The 8,394-nt window shown below is 47.5% G+C and overlaps 1 long non-coding RNA gene across 3 annotated transcripts; it reads left to right on the forward strand.

Annotated features, from left to right (window-relative positions):
• The first annotated feature begins 420 nt into the window (after positions 1-420).
• On the forward strand, positions 421-8,388 carry LOC106698406. 3 transcript variants are annotated; one of them, XR_002831100.1, is made up of 5 exons: positions 421-708; positions 3,061-3,175; positions 4,752-4,889; positions 5,426-7,050; positions 7,950-8,388. It is a non-coding gene; the product is annotated as an uncharacterized LOC106698406 (long non-coding RNA). The 3 variants fall into 3 exon arrangements; XR_002831101.1 differs by lacking the exon at positions 7,950-8,388 and having other exon boundaries at positions 5,426-6,173; positions 6,973-7,683; XR_001349735.2 differs by lacking the exon at positions 7,950-8,388 and having other exon boundaries at positions 5,426-7,683.
• The last annotated feature ends 6 nt before the right edge of the window (positions 8,389-8,394 follow it).

Here is an 8,394-nt window from a genome sequence, read left to right on the forward strand (position 1 = left end):
GAGCCTAGAACTCCTCTGGTGGCAGAATCTCCTGCCTTTACAATGAGACCCAAACAAGGAGAGTGACTTGCCCAAGGCCCATAGCAAACTGTCCTCTCCATCCCTGTCCACTCACCTCCTTTCACTACATCAACCCAGCTACCATCAGCCATGCACCTGTTACTCAGTCAGAGGATATTTCAAAGTCCTCCAAGTATGGGGAGTTGCCAGGTACACGTTATTAGTAAGGCCAATCTTTTAGTGCAGTGGTCGGCAAACTGCGGCTCACGAGCCACATGCGGCTCTTTGGCCCCTTGAGTGTGGCTCTTCCACAAAATACCGACTTCTGCGCATGGGCCATGAAGTTTCAATCGCACTGTACGTGCGCGCCCGCACGGGGTATTTTGGGGGAAGAGCCACACTCAAGGGGGCAAAGAGCCGCATGTGGCTCGCGAGCCGCAGTTTGCCGACCACTGTCCTAGACCATTGCTAGCAAGACACACACCCTACAGAAAATCTGTCAGAGCAAACTGTTAAAAAAGCAGCCTACTGTGGATGCTCTCCTTCACCCTCCCGTTCTTTCCTTTTTCCCTTCGATAGAGCGAAAAGCAATCACACACCTGAATGCTCTTCTTTTACTTGGTGCTACCACATTTTCAGTCATTTTTCTCCCCCAAACTGCAGGAGCTGGCTTTGTTTTTTCATCTGCCCTAAAAACTTACTACAGCTGTGAGTATGCAATTTTTTTATGGGGAGGACCGTAAAAATATGTTTTTACTGAATTCTGGGAGAGGAAGGGAGAGAGAGAGAGAGAGAGAGAAACATCAATGATGAGAATCATCGAACACTGCCTCCTGCACGCCCCCTCCTGGGGACCAAGCCCACAACCCGGGCTTTTGACTTCCTGCTTCATGGATCGATGCTCAACCACTGAACCACACCAGCCTGGCTATAACTCTTTTGTTTTAATCCTGAAAAACCACAGAGATTGAGTTTCCAACCCAATACTTCCAAGATGGAAGAAAAGTAAACTGGCCAAATGATGGTCTCAATAGACGCAGAAAAAGCATCTGACAAAAATCCAACACCTTTCGTGATAAAAAAAAAAAAATAATAATAATAAATTAGCAAACTTTTTTAAAAATATATTTTTATTGATTTCAGGGAGGAAGGGAGAGAGAGAGAGAGATCAAAAAATCAAGGATGAGAGAGAATCATTGATCAGCTGCCTCTTGCACGTCCCCTACTGGTGATTGAGCCTGCAACCCGGGCATTTGCCCTGACTGTGAAAATACTGATGGGTATTTGTCATTATGTATTTGTCCAAACCCATAGAGTATATAATACCAAAAATGAACCCTAATGTAAACTACAGACTTTGGGTGATAGTGATGTGTCAATATCAATGTAGGCTTATCAGTGGTAACAAATGTACCTCTCTGGTGGGGATGTTTATATGGGGAGGGCTGTGTACTTGTGGGGCCAGGAGATATGGGAAATTTCTGTACCTTCTTCTTAAGATTTCTGTGAACCTAAAACCGCTTTTTAAAATTGTCTTGCCCGTCTGGTGTGGCTCAGTGTTTGAGTGTTGACCTATGAACCAGGAGGTCGAGGTTGGATTCCCGGTCAGGACACATGCCCGGGTTGCAGGCTTGATCCCCAATAGGGGATGTGCAGGAGGCAGCTGATCAATGATTCTCTCTCTTCATTGGTGTTTCTATCTCTGTCCCTCCCCCTTCCTCTCTGAAATCAATAAAAATATATATTTTTTAAAACAAATATAAACAAAAATTTAAAAATTGTCTCTTTTTTTTAAAGAAAATAGTTCTGGAGATGAATGGTGTTGATAGTTGCACAACATTGTGAATGTACTTAATGCCAGTGAGATGTACACTTAAAAAAGGTTAAAATAGTAAATTTTACGTTATGTATGTTTTTACCACAAAACAATAAAATTAAGTTAAATTAAAAATGGGCAAAGGACTTGAATAGACATTTCTGCAAAGGAGATGTACCAATGGCCAACAAGCACATGAAAAAATGCTCAATATCGTTAGTCATCAGGGAAATGCAAATGAAACCCACAATGAGATACCGCCCATTGCCCCTGTAGCGGTCATAAAATGTTTTCAATGGAAATAAGTGTTGGGAAGGATGTGAAGAAATTGAAACCCTCATATGTTGCTGGTAGGAATATAAAATGGTGCAATTATGCCCTAGCTGGTTTAGCTCAGTGGATAAAGTGTGGACTAAGGACTGAAGGGTCCCAGGTTCAATTCTGGTCAAGGGCACATGCCTGGGTTGTGGGCTCAATCCCCAGTAGGAGGCGTGCAGGAGGCCGCCGATCAATGATTCTCTCTCATTGATGTTTCTATCTCTCCCTCTCCCTTTCTCTCTGAAATCAATAAAAATATATATATTTTTAAATAATAAAAATAAAATGGTGCAGTTACTCCTTCATCCGTAGGTATTCAAACAAAAATTAATACAGGAATATACACAGCAGCATTACTCACAATAGTCAAAAGGTGGGAAAAAAACAAATATCTATCAACTGATTAATGGATGAACAGAAGGTGGAATACCCATATGATGGAATATTATTTGGTCATAAGAGGAAGGAAGTCCTGATACATGTCACAATGTGGATAAAACTTGAAAACAATGTGCTAAGTGAAAGAAGCCAGTCACAAAAGGTCACATGTCATATGATTCCATCTACATGAAATTCTAAGAATAGGCAGCTCCTTAGAGACAGAAAGCTGATCAGTGGTCTCCAGGGGCTGGAAGGAGCAGGGAGTAGCTGCTAATGGCTATGGGGTTTCTTTCTGGGATGCTAAACTTGTTCTGGGAAGTTGACACAGTGGCATGTACTGTTGGTATGCACTATATTTGAAACGTACTAAATGCCACTGAATTGTAGAGTTTAAAATGTTAAACTGTATGTTATGTGAATGTTACCTCAATTTTAATAAAAGTAAACCAGGCATCTCATGTATGCCCTGTTTGGACACAGAAGGAGGGGGAGGGGGGGACACACAGTGTTACATGAACTCTGGCTGTTTTCTCTTCCCACTGAAGACTTCACAGCTGTGCTCGAACCCGCAAGGGCCCAGAACAAGATCTGGGAAGCAGACACACACGCCAATACCGTGGAACCACAGGGACTGGACAGAAAGGGATAGACTTCCTCTGGGTGAGAGTTCCTCATTCTACTTTAAAAATGACAGCCGCCTGAGGAGAAGGCAGGTTGCCTAAAAAAAAAGTACAGAATATGATACATTTTGTTTAAAAGAAAAATACACACACATACCTGGAAAGAAGTCTTCATACTTTTTCAAGGATACAGCACACTATAAAAAGTTGTCTCTGAGTGATAAAAATTAGGATTTTTTTTTCTCCTTTTGCTACTCTCCATTATCTAACATTTCAAGAATAAATACAAATTGCTTTAAAAAAAAAACCCTAATTTTCAAAAAAGGAATTCAGTTTCCAGAAATAGCCTCCACTGACTGGTCTGTGTTATTCATAATAATGAATTGTGGTAACTAATGTTTCCATAACACCTCTTCCATTTCCAAAACACATTTCCCACGCACATCACACAATTCATCCCGCAAAAGCAGACATTCTGACTGCCGAGTTATGCAGAAGGGGATACTGAGGCCAGGGGGAGGAGAGACTTGCCCAAGGTAGCACCCAGACCCGGTGCCTGATCCTGGCTCTCTGTCCTTGCTGGGACTGGGGCTCTGGACGCTCAGGGGCAGAGAGAGGCCTTGGTAGAATTGCCAGATATAGCAAATAAAAAACACAAGATGCCTGCCCGGCCAGCGTGGCTCAGTGGTTCAGTGTCGACCTGTGAACCAGGAAGTCACAGTTTGATTTCCACTCTGTATTTGCCCAGGTTTCGGCTCAATCCCCAGTGGGGGGCGTTGATGTGTCTATCTCTCTCTCCCTCTCCCTTCCTCTCTGAAATCAATAAAAATATATATGTTTTAATAACCACAAAAAAAACCCCACAAGATGCCCAGTTAAATTTGAATTTCAGATAAACAGCAAGTGATTGTTTAGTATAAGTATGTCCCAAATGTTGCAGACCTGTAATACATGCCCAGTCTTTCACAGGACATACTGAAACTAAAAACACACAAACAAAAAACCCACACCACTCACTGCCTAAGACTTCTATGTAACTGAGTATTCTCTATTCTGTCTGGCAATGTCAGCTGCCTGTCTGCTTCTGGCCAGGGCAGGAGTTCCAAGTCAGTCCCTGGTCTCTGTGGGCGACTGCACCTGCAGCCAGTGCCCAGGTGGAGGCCCAGATAAACTTCCTGGGGCCCATAATTACCTGGTCAGCTGCCCCCCCCCCCCGCCCCCGCCCCAGGTGTAGAGACTGTCTACGTACGCCTCTGTCTTCACCAGGCCCATTGAGTAGCAGGTGAGGCCTTTTCTGGCTGCCCAGAGGGAGGACCTGGTTACCTGCTTCGGGCACACCACAAACGACAGGGAAAATGTGACCTCAGGAGGAGAGAGGCTGACGCCCTTAATACCAACACCCAGATGCCATGCTGAGTGCCTGCCTCTGTTTCTACCTAACAAAACACGCAACAGCCACAGCAATCAGCACGGGACCCACATGAGCACCCACTGCAGACTGATGATGACGACAGTGACAACGAGGATAGTGGTGGGAAACACCGCTGGGCCCCCACTGGGTGCTTTTTCATTCATCATCTCATTTTTATTCTTCCCAAACCCCTCCTGTTTTACAGATTAGGAAACTGAGGCCCAGAAAGGATAAGGAACAAGCTCTGCATCACACAGCAAGCAGGTGACTGAAGGTGGAATTGAACTGGGACTGGCTGACTCCTGAGGCTACCACACAGCCTCTTCGTTTCCTCAGCTGATAGGTGCCTCGACTGTTCCTGGGGCTGGGACCAGGGTGATAAAGGGCAAGGTCCTGACTCCCCTGGAGTTTACTAGTATGTTCTGATTGGCAGCAGGAGAGATAAATAATAAATCAATATTAAGTGAGTGCCCTGTGACTTTGCCATCATCGCTGACTCCTCCTCGTAGCCTCCAGAGAACACGTTTTAGTGGCTTGGAAGAACTTCATTCTCTGAGATCCATTCTGTAGCCCTGGGCGGGGAGGAGAGATGGTGTGGGTAGAGCATGCATCCCAGAATCCTGTTCATTTTACTGTAAGTCCCATGGTGCACTAGGCACTGGCCTCCCAACAACTCTCTGAGGAAGTATTATATCTTCACTTTGCAGATGCAACAACTGAGGCCCAGAGAGGTTAAGCAAGTTGCCAAAGGTCACACAGCGAGTAATGGTAGCCACGGCATTTGAACCCAGGCTGCCTGGCTCTGTGTTTAGTCACCAGGTCATGGAGAGCTTCTTGGAGCTTAGAGCCTTCTAGATCACCCATATCCGTGTCTTTCAGGCAGTTGAACTCAGAGCCTTTCCCTTCGGTGCAGTCTCCGCGAGCCCCAACCCGCAAAACAGAAACAAGCAGTTCCGTGTGGGCTGAAACAAGACCCAGTCTGAAAGGAAGCAATCTGTCAACTTCCCAGCCCAACCAGGTCTCCAAGCAGATTCCTCCCCTCGTTCGGGGCACCCACAGAGGCCCTCTGTCCCTTGCACCATTGTCTCTCTAGGTGCCCGGGACACGGGTGCCAGCTTCCCACCCAGCTTTCAAAGGGACTTCCTCGTCTGGGGCTTTCTCCCAGGCACACCATCGCTGGACTGTTTCTGTGTTTCCTGGAGTTTGAACCTGAACACCAGTGTTTGTCCATCAGTCCTAGGTTGCCTAGCACTAGCTGCTGAACTTGGTTCAAGGTCGGTTTCTCTCCCAGCCAGCGGGAGAAGTACAGGCTGGGGGCTGTGCATGTCGGTCCGGGGAAGGCTGGAATTGCCCAACGTCCAGAGGGTCTGGCCAGGGCTTGGGGGTGGGGGATGGGCAGTCAGGCCCCTTCCGTTTGAGGAAATGGTCAGGGCAGTGGTGAGGCCTTCGAGTTTGGCATGGCGCCTAGACCACGTCACCTTCTTGGCTCCTTCCTGGTGGCAGGACCTCAGCCAACCTCTCTTGCCAGACTCCCCCGTTTTCTTAGCTACCCTGCCATCTCCAGTGTGGCCATGACAGTGAGATGAACTCCTGAAGGGAAGCCGCATGGCCCCAGGCCTGGCACATGGTAAGGCTTCAGTCATTCATAGCTATTATTATTGTTGTGTTGCTGTTGTTTTTAAGCTCCCCTTCCACCCAAAACAAAAATCCACAGGCCTATGGACGTGCCCCGTGTGTTTCTGGAACCTCAGTTTTGCTCTGCTAGCAGCAGCCACAGCTCCCTGATAAGAAAATGGTCTTACCCAAGCAAATGTACTCATGGCACAAACCCGGCACAACCTGAGCTCCTGACTCAGTTTCCTCACTGTCTAGAGAGGTGTCAGGACCCTCCCTAAGGCCTCCACAGCCCTATATGACCTAAGCCCCATTTATTCTCTGCCTCCATCTCCAAACACCCTTGGCCTTGCTCACCTGCCTCAGCTGTGCACACCTCCCTGCCGTCTCAGCACAGTCCTGCCTCAGGACCTTTGCACTGGCTGTCCCCCCGCAGTGGACCGCTGGCACCCCAGGTATCTACATTGCTCGCTCCCTTATTTAAGCCTTTGCTTAAATGTCACCTTCACAACCAGGCCCACATGGATCACCCTATCTGAAATCGCAGCCTCCTCCCCCAGCCTCCTGACACCTCCCCCACTCTTCTATACCACAGTCTAGTTAACAGCATTATGTTTGTTATTCCACGTCTGTCTCCCCAATTAGACTGTCAGCTCTGGGAGGACAGGGATCGTTGTGTGTTGCTGTCCATGTGCCCCACATGCCCAGCACAGGTCTGGCAAATGAATAAAGAGAAGGCAGTGTGGAGGGAAGGGAGAGAACCCTGACACCCTCCACACACTTCACTCCCCCTTTCTGCATCCTGCTCCCAGCACAGGTAGCCCTGAGGCCCCGCCCAACCCGGGAGCATCATCAGGAGGCCTTGTTATCCTGAGTTTCCACAAAGAAAGGTGAATTATGCTACTTCCCCTTCCACCTACCTACCTTTCTGAGATGCCAAATCCTATAACTTGTTTAACCCTGTGAGGCAGACACCCTTACCCATTGCCCTGCCCCCCTCAGACACACGTCTTTGGGGCCACTGGAATGAGACACTGAGAGGTAGAAGCAACACTTGGGAAACCTGCTGGGGAAGGGACCTCTAAGATCGTTTCTCCCTCCTTGGCTAGACAGAGTTAGGGTTAAATGCTCATTACTAGACCTCCCGCCTTCTGAACCACGAATATGCTCTTCCTAAAACCATAATTTAAGAAAAAGTAATTGTTTATTACATGCCAAATCATTTCCCCCTATGAGGTAGACACCACTCAATTCACCCTATGAGGTAGACACCACTAATCTCCCCATTTTACACGAGGAAACTGAGACACAGAGAAATTAAGTATCTTGCCCAAGATCACACAGCTAGTTAGTGCAAAGCCAGGATCAGAATCCAAACAGGCTCTTTCTAAAGTATATGTGCTTGCCCTAGCCAGTGTTGCTCAGTAGATAGAGCATCAGCCTGTGGACTGAAGGGTCCCGGGTTCGATTCCGGTCAAGGGCACGTGCCCGGATTGTGGGCTCGATCCCCAGAAGGAGGCGTGCAGGAGGCAGCCAATCAATGATTCTCTTTCATCATTGATGCTTCTATCTCTCTCTCCCTCTCCCTTCCTCTCTCTGAAATCAATACAAATTTTTTTTTAAAAGTCTGTGTGCTTACCCATCATTCTACCCTTTTTGCAAAAGAATTATAGTCCCTGTTTTATAAATGACGGAGAGACTGAGACCCAGGGTTTTGCCGCTGTGTCAGCAGCAGGATTTGAACCCAAGACAGGACTGCAACTAGAGGGCCCATTCTAATTCACTGCAGCTGCGGGCCCATTCCAGCTGTCTGCATGTGCACCTGAGCCCGCTCTTACCACCTGGAAACTTACTCACCTCACCAGAGAAAACAAAGGCCTGAGCCTAGGAACAGAAAAGCCAGCAGCGTGGACAAGCTTTGGAATCAGGGCTGAAGAGGGTCCCCTCCCCAGTGCCCTGGAGAGACAAAAGGGGAAGCCGAGGAGGAGAAAGGAGAAGTAAACAGGGGACCGACTCATTTCTAAAACGCACATAGGTATTTCCCAGCATCGTAAGCAGGTTGAGAAAGCAGATACGAAGTCTTGTGTAGTCATTGGATGCAGGGGGGCAAAGGGTCCTTCTACCCCCAGAAGCGCTCTTGATGAACCCCTCCCTGGGACCTTCCCAGGAGCAATCAAGACGTTTGAGAGGTGCTTGTGTCACTGCTCAGATGTCCTTGCGTCTGTGCGTGAATG

The sequence above is a fragment of the Myotis lucifugus genome, unplaced genomic scaffold (genome assembly GCF_000147115.1).
Source record: "Myotis lucifugus unplaced genomic scaffold, Myoluc2.0 scaffold_176, whole genome shotgun sequence".
In the NCBI taxonomy this organism is placed as follows: Eukaryota; Metazoa; Chordata; class Mammalia; order Chiroptera; family Vespertilionidae; genus Myotis; species Myotis lucifugus.